Below are 9,231 nucleotides of genomic sequence, written 5' to 3' on the forward strand. Positions count from 1 at the left end.
ATAATCTGTCGGTGCCGCCTCCTCGCACCGCCTCTTCTTCTTTCTCCTGTTGCCTCTCACAACTCTCTCTATCTTCTCTCATGAACACACACTGTGAGGAACTCTACACACACACACACAACACATGTACCAAGAAGGAACACAAAGCTTTGCTGAGGCACTCTTCCTTGTCCAACACAAAACTACATATTTTCTACATGCCTCACGGCTTCCCTTTCATCGAATCAATTCAATACTTATATACAAAAGCTAGCACGCCCAGGAGACAACACCATGATCCGTTTCCTATGCTCAAGCTTAGGACGTGTCCAACTACTCCACTATTTCAGCTGCATGCAACCTCCATCAGCTACATACACGTACTAATCCCAAATACACGATAAGGATGTATTTATTCATTAACTGAACTTACCAACTATTGTGCACGTGGTTTTTGAACAATGGCATTACTTCTACTACTACTGCATATACAGTTTAATCTTCTGTTATATGATTATCTCTATCTTAATTATTGCCCTTGTTTGGTCGAACAGAAAAGTCACGTGATGAAGAAAGAGATCGATGTTCTTGGAGAACATAGGTTAGCAAGAAGTGCTACATCAAGGAACAACATGATTGCGATCTATTTGCAACCTATTTATAGGTAGTAGTAGAAATTATCCTAGAGGGTGTCGAAAACAAGACTTCGTGCGGGTTTCTTATTGTGGTGAATGAATCACAAAAGTTCGTTCCAATCTATACTGCATCGACCAGGGATGCTAACTAGAGATGGTTGTTAATGTTTCTTTTTCGTTTTGAGATGTTTGTTTCAAAGCAAGACCTCTAATGTATAAATTTTCTTGGGTCATGTCGCATGGTGTTCCCTTTTTATGGTGTGCTGATTTGTTATGTTAACCTAGCTACACCCCGTAAGTTTATTTGTTTCCTACATAAGTGGTCTGCACACAATTTTGTTCAGGCCAGAAACGTGCCTTGTTCACATGGCGCCATGGGCCTAGTCATAGGGTAGATTTTGTCTTCATGGCGTTTATCTATTTCTGTGCGATGCTTTGGCCGTGATTAGTACTGTGAGATGGCGTGGAGGAAACAGATCATGAGCAGGACTTTGTGTGAGTTTGATTTGAGCAAGGACAACTCTATGGCCATTGTTTCCCAGTCTTTGCCCCACTCAGTGAAAGAGAGTATAATATATCACATTGTCGAAGCTCCATGCTTCTCTAACTTTTAAAGCTACTGGGTTGGTGACGCAGAGTACAATATATACTTCTGCCTGTAATACAGAACTTCTATTCCTATCAGGTCTTTCTGGTGTGTGCTTCACTTGCTAGCTGCCAAAGAGCAGAGTCGCCTGTGAAGAGGTGAAGAAACTGCAGCCATGGTTTTGTTTACCTGCAGGGAACGACACCTAATATCTGGACTCTGCATAACAATATATTACTGCTAGTGTCAGCGGCTTTCTTGTTTTTTTCCTTTCTGAAAAGTGTGGCTTTCTTGGTGGAGTACGCGAAGATCATGATGGAAGTGTTGTAATCAACAGCAAACTAGGCCTTCCTGGGTACTTTTTCTTTTATACTTACAGAGTGTCTAGCTACTCTTTCTTGTACTATAAATTTTTCGTCCTACAAAACACCATTATATTTTGTGCTTCTATTTAACACAGTCAGCTTGAAAAATCAAGCAGTGGTTAACTGAATTATACTGCTAGAATGCATATAGTATATGTTTAGTTCCTGGTATTCTTCAAGTTACTACTCCACCTGCGGGCTTCTGTTTCCAACACCACCAGACATGTATGGTTGATGCATTTACCTAGATGAGGCTATGAAAAGGCACGACACCACCAGCCAGGCTGGTATCCAATCCTTAATGTAAAACTCAATTGGCAATGATGAATAAAGCATTTTAATTCTCCAAGTGCCATGACAAGCATCAATGCGCAAAAGAAGTAAAACAACAAGAAGGCTGCAACAGAATCTTCGGATGAGGCAAAAGTCACAAAACTACTCGACATTTACACTACAGGTTGTCCTTTTCCCAACCACTAAACAAATTAAGATCTTGGTCGTGAATGTTAGAATTAAACCGAGCCCTACCGTCGATCATCTGAAGACCAAGCAATCATATGAGGCACGGCACCGAGATTTGTTAACGAGGTTCACTGATATGGCTACATCCCCGGGGCTTGACTACGGGCGCTCCTCCCCGTGACACCGTCACAATACCGCACCCGGTCGCCCTGGACGCCGGCACAAGCCACCGGCTTCCCCTGCATTCCGGTGCTATTATGTTGGCATAGGTTACATTGTGTGTTTACCCCTGCTCTATAAGAGAGGCCTAGGATACAAGTGTCCTACTAGGACAGGACTCCATATCCTATCTAACACAATACAACTACAAGTCCAACTGTAACCTACCTTGTACACTATATTCAACACAGCTCTAACAAACTCCACATTGGCGAATATTCTCCACCACCTTGAATTCGTTAATGCGTCAAACTTCCATGTACATTGGACTTGAGCTTATCCCATGAGTACCGCTGCTACTCCAAAGACTCCATGTGACTCCACCTGCAACTTGTAGTCCCTTTTTTTCTTGATCACAGTCAACACTCGAGCAAAATCAATTTCCTCGTTACTCTAATTTGTGCTCCCAACTTCCAGAGTATTCGTCCAACACCATCACACACTGATCACTGACTTGCGTGAAAGTGAACAACTCACATATTGGGTGCCACACATAAGAGTTACCTGAACTCAACATCACCGCTCCTTTCTTGACCGACTGTCTGGAACATGAAGAAATTTCACTGTTGCTTATAGTCACCCCGAGTCAAATTCACTGTTGTCTCACCACATGTATGACCACCAGAGCCCTGGCCCGTCTCCATGTCCCGTGCGTACCGCACGCCTCGCCGCTATTACCGCGTCGAGCCTCCGTTGTCCCAGTCGAGTCTCAAGGGCTGCGGACCCACACCACTCAACCCCCACTGCAGAGTACCACCGATCATCACCGACCGATGACGAGTTTCACGCTTCCATCAGACCACTGGGCTCCAGTCCGAATTACGTGTCCCTCGCTTTTCCCGCTGAATAGGCTTCGACTCTCTATGCACTTACGTCGTAGCCCCTCAATCAACATCGAGTGAAGTCCTCCAGACTCCAGCTCCACCTTCAACATGACTCCATGGTAGATGATCAGTCCACCCCTGCGCCTCATCGACTTCAAGCTCCGTGTATACATCACCTTGAATCAATCCCGCGTCATAGTCTTGTCGAAGCCACACACGCCCTCGGCGCCTGCGCCACGTGTTTCCACGCCCAGAAGTCGGTCACCGTCAGCATAATGATCCTATGTCGTCCTCGCTGATCCCACCACCGTCTTCTGTATCAACCGACCCACGTCGATCCGTCAGACTATCTAGTCCGACGCAGCCTCCCAAATCACCTTCCGCAGATTCTCATCCATCACATAATATTTCTATCTTAACTGACTTGGCTTCCCGCAATGCCTTCAAGCATCCCTGGTATCCATTGACGCCATGGTTCTTCATATGACTGACCCTGTGAAAAAGTAACCAAGCTTCAAGAGAATGTCCCGCAATTCGCGTGCACTTAGCAAAGCCCCAAGTCTCCAATACACTTCTCGTGTGCAAGCAGCAAAACCAGATCAATTGATTGAATCCTGCTACTCACAAGAAAGTCCAGTACTACTTGATGCTCTCGCTAACTCCAGCCCTGGAATTGCCTTTGATGTTCTACTTGTCGCCGGGCACAACCCAATGCACGGTTGTTGCTGCCAATAGCCCCTCGTCTCTCCGATGGATGCATACCACGATGGAGTTTTCTCCGCTTGAATCAATTTGCTCTCGTCCGAGGACCTGCCTTGACGCTGCAGCGCTGTGCAAGTCTATGCGTCAGACACGAGAGGCCGCCGCCAGGTATGCGGTCCCGATTTTGTTTCCAAAACAAATCTGACTTTTTACTGTTTCCGATTGCACCAAGATAATCATGGGAGCAACTAATTAACGAGCGCTCCTTCGGGAGCCTTGCAACAATCAGCGTCACTCGGCGCGCTCACAGCCATTCCCACGGGTCGCGTTCTGGGCGCTACCTCCGGATTTTGTTTTTTTTTTATTTTTACGCACGCGTTTTTGGATTTTTAATAGGTTTTTTTTTGACGTTTTGGTTTTCTACCGGTCTTCCCTAGCTTTTCGACGAAAAATTTATTTTTGAAAAAAAAAATCTTTACACAAAAAATGCATTTTTTTCGCGAGAGTCACGATTTTGCTTTCGCGAGAGGCACGGCCGTGCCTCTTGGAAACGAAAAAAAAACATTTTTTCTGTCTTTTTTCTTCCGCGAGAGGGACGGTTTTGCTTCCGCGAGAGGCACGGTTGTGCTTTCGCGAGAGGCACGGGCGTGCCTCTTTCGGAAAGGGAAAAACAACGTTTTCTGTTTTTTTTCATTCGCGAGAGGCACGGTTTTGCTTCCGCCAGAGGCACGGTTGTGCTTTCGCGAGATGCACGGGCGTGCCTCTTTCGGAAAGGAAAAAAAATGTGTTTTCTGTTTTTTTTTCTTTCGCGAGAGGCACAGTTTTGCTTCTGCCAAAGGCACGGTTGTGCTTTCACGAGAGGCACGGGCGTGCCTCTTTGGGAAAGGGAAAAAAACCCGTGTTCCCGGTTCGGTTTTTTCCTCGGTTTGTTTCGTCCGGTTTTTTCGTGAAAATGTTCGTCAAAACCTATCAACATGGGATATAGTTTTGAAGATCTCGACGCGAGGAATCCAATGGCGATAGCGGTTCGAGATTTGGATGTACGGTTTAAGAGATAAAACATTTTGAATAAACGGATCTACGAAAAAAGGGAAAACTCCCAGGTTGCGACAAGTGGCGCACATGCAGCGTGCCACTTGTCGCAACCTGGAAAGATGGAGTGATCTCCGCAAGGAGTACTCCTTAATTAGTGATTTTGGATAACCATTGAATCCACAAGCCACGTTGAATCATGTGCAACGCTGCTGACCCTTCCAGCCGTGCGCCTGCTTGGGCCGCATGACCTCGTGCCCCCCCACTGGACCGCACCTTGGCCCAGCTGCCAGCTGCGTTGCCGTACGCTACGTCCAGACCTCGCCGACTCGACGTTTCCATCGACGACATTGACCACGATTGTAACGTTGCGCCGTTTCTTCTGATCTCGGCGACGACTGATTCTTTAACGGTATCTTCACCTCTAGGTCAACAATCCACAGCCTCTGAATAACCTAGCTCATGATACCACTTGTTAGAATAAACTCAGGCCTACCGTCGATCATCCGAGGACCAAGCAATCACACGAGGCACGACACCGAGATTTGTTAACGAGGTTCACCGATATGGCTACATCCCCACGGCTTGACTACGTGCGCTCCTTCCCGTGACACCGTCACAATACCGCACCCGGTCGCCCTGGACGCCAGCACAAGCCGCCGGCTTCCCCTGCGTTCCGATGCTATTATGTTGGCATAGGTTACATTGTGTGTCTACCCCGCTATATAAAAGAGGCCTAGGATACAAATGTCCTACTAGGACATGACTCCATATCCTATCTAAACACAATACAATTACAAGTCCAACTGTAACCTACCTTGTACACTATATTCGACACAACTCTAACAGTGAACAATAATGATACTATATCATATCCTAAGTCTAGTACAGATTATAAGAAGTTTGCAGTCCATTTGAAACTGACAACATAAAAAAATGTTATAGTTACTGCCAGCTAGTACTAGCAAGAGAAATATTATCAAGAACCAGCTGCCCAGCAACACAACCCCAGTATACAGCTGATCGATGCCTCTATGGAGGGAAACCACGTCCGCTGGGTTTTTCAGATTCTACTCTTGTTAGATGAAAAGTGACAGCCTTTGATTTCAGAAGCACACTTTTTTTCTTCTCTGCACCTTGACCAAAGAACCAGCTAGAAATGATTTTGGGATTTTGGGACACCTACAATGATTAAAATGAGCACCTAATGGACGGCGCCGTGGACATGCATGGTTAGTTCAGGTTTCAACAAGAGCATCGTCCAGTCCAGTTTCTTATATTAGATACATGTCAATGGAATTCTTTCCATGTCAACAGATATGCGTACTCAAGTTCCAATGGTACCACAACAGATACACATGCTTCAGAAAATTACAGCAAAAGAAACATCATCTTCTTACCAAATCAGTGAATTTTGGCCTCCACCTGATGTTGCCTATACAACAAATTACTCATCAAAATCATTCCCAAAAATAGCGAGCCAACTCAAATACACAAGTCAAAATGATCGCAACAGTTCTCTATAAAAATGATCGCGGCAGGACTCTCAAACTTCAACAGTGACACGAAAATACCCTTGAGAAAATATAACGGAAACGAACATGGATACCCTTGAGATTCTGGCCAAAAATTACCCACGCTGCCACTCCCATGTCAGTACCAGTTAATTCCTTTTCCATCTCACCTAGCTCACCCTAAAGGAGACAAGGCAGATTTTATCGAGAACATGCTTTTTGAGCTTCAACTGGTTGACAGCGACACCAGCTGCCAACATGTATTGTGCATTTGTCATTCTTATATTATATTAGTGAACTTTATTTCTCGGTGTGCCACCTGACCACAACATGTTTTCCAGTGATTTCCTAACATAAGAAGGTACTTGTACTGGTGCCACCTGACCACTACTGCTCAGACTATAGGAATAGATGTCATAGATTTATTTTCAAGAGAGAACCATTTCGAGAAACTAGCTAGGCATGGGAGGCGCAGGAAAGAATGAATAACTTGCGGTGCCAAATCTTGTATATCAATGGTCAAATAGTGTATTACTGTCCTTGAATAAGTCGTGTGCCTGGATGTCATCGTTTTAGGTTGACTCTGGTTCAGTCGTACACGTACACACCCACCTCAAGCATGTACATAACTGGCAAGCCAAGCAGGTCGAGTAGGACGTTCATCAACAAAGAAAGCAGGCATAGGTAGCTATCGAAGCATGCACATGGTACCATATCTTACAAAATCCCTACCAAAGCGAGATGAAGCAGGGTTTGCCAAAATCTGAGAGACGCCGAGAGATTTCTTGTTTAAAAGCTTGCATGATGTTGCTGTCTTGCGGTTGCTCAAGTTGCAGCTTCTTAGGTCATAAGGATCAATCCTGTGTGAACCGTGACCACTGATCAAAAGAGGAAGAAAAATGCGTGTTAATCATTGACGGATAAATTTTCAAGCTATCTTTTTTTTCCTTGGCTCATTAGTTTTAGTCATTCATGTACATTTCGAAAAATCAAATGCAACCAAACCAAATTTATTCAGCGAAAACAAGACTAACACAACAACCAGCTAGAAGGCTGTGTGCCGGACTAGCTAGCATGCAGAACAAGCGAACTGACTGATATACTCCCTCCGTCCGGAAATACTTGTCATCAAAATGGATAAAATGGGATGTATCTAGAACTAAAATAAGTCTAGATACATCCCTTTTTATTCATTTTGATGACAAGTATTTTCGGACGGAGGGAGTAGTATCGATCTACTCAGAGAGTACGCAGAACACGAACAAACACAACAAACTAATCCCATCATCGCCAAAACTAAGAGACTGGATTTTCTGTTCATGCGGGTGCACCTACCCCTGGGAGCAGCCACACCTTTCTCAATTTAGTTTTTTTTTTGTATTTTCTTACTCTGAATTTCTGCTAGGACAAATAATTATTTTTCTCTCCGAACCCTTCAGTCACCAACAATTGAGTTTCTCAGCATCTACGTCTTAGGGAAATCAAGGAATCCATATCTTGACTGTCATAATTCTGGGTGGCTATCTACCGATCAAACTTCCCCACTGTTGTGTTGAGAGTCTAGGGTTTCATTGAGGAGAGGAAGCGATGGCTACGTCCAGATCTGAAGCATTGACAAGCAGTTCAACAGCAGCAGGTGTGCCTGCTGGTGTGGATGAATTGATAGGTGAACTAAACTTCCATGAGAGAGAGGAAGATGACCTAAACATTGATGAGGAATTCCCTGATGAAGTTGATGAGGTAGAGTTCATGGCGATTGCTAGGGTTCATTTTGATAAAACTTTTAGTCGTGGTGCTTTCTATAACTCAATGCACAACACTACCGGAACAGGGCCATACCCCGACGGCCAGAACAATGCCGACGGCCCCCGTCGGCTTCTTCGGAGATATGCCGACAACCTGGTTCTGGCCGTCGGCGTACAAAGGCCGTCGGGCTACGCAGAGATAAGCCGACGGCACCCGTCGGCATAGAACGGCCGTCGGCCTATCTACATATACGCCGACAGCTACCGTCGGCTTACGAAGGCCGTCGGCATACCCGTGGGGCCCGGCCACCCCCTGGCAAACGGCGTCAGAGCTATGCCGACGGCCTAGACGGGGGGCCGTCGGCATAGGTCCGCAGGCCACGTCATTGATCCAGGCCGCACCATGCAGAGGCTATGCCGACGGCTGCCGTCGGCATATCTGCCACGTCAGTGATCCGCGGCACGCTGGTCGGATCTATGCCGACGGCTAGGCCGTCGGCATAGTTAAATTGTTTTCCCTACATATTTTTTAATGCTTTTTTGTGTATTATTATATCAACTAACATGTAGCATGTTAAATATAAACATACATATGAATATATATGTAGTTTGTATTTTTTTTCATATATTATGAATATATATATATATATATATATATAGTTTGTATTTTTTCGAGCACGTTAATAATGTGCGGTCATGTTCTTTTAAATATAGATCCTTATATTTTATTAAAATCAAAAACAGCTATGCCGACAGAAGTTTTGTGGCAGTTGCAAACGCCCGACACCCGTCTCCAGAGAGTGACCCCCCTCACATCCACGGTGTGCCCCCCCTCATGGACGGCACCGCCGCCGACACCTGGAGGGGGGAAACGGACGCGTCGGGTCTACACGGAGTGGATGTAGCTGTGGTTTTTGCCCGGATGTTGCTCCCGGGTGTCCCTCTGGGCCGACCTAACACAACCGGGTGGAGACGTCCACTGGTCAAAGCCCGTCCGTGGGAAGTCAGAAGGCTAGATCTCGTGGTCAACCGCTCCAGGGTTAGGCGGGACGGGGGCCCTGGGGGTAGCAATGCCACTTGAGCGTCGTAGCGGGCCCTCATACATGCGGGGTGGTGTTGTGGCATGTCCGAAGAGGCGGCACGCGTCTCTGGGGTGTGCCCCCCCCCT

The sequence above is a fragment of the Triticum aestivum genome, chromosome 6B (assembly GCF_018294505.1).
Source record: "Triticum aestivum cultivar Chinese Spring chromosome 6B, IWGSC CS RefSeq v2.1, whole genome shotgun sequence".
Classification (NCBI taxonomy): domain Eukaryota; kingdom Viridiplantae; phylum Streptophyta; class Magnoliopsida; order Poales; family Poaceae; genus Triticum; species Triticum aestivum.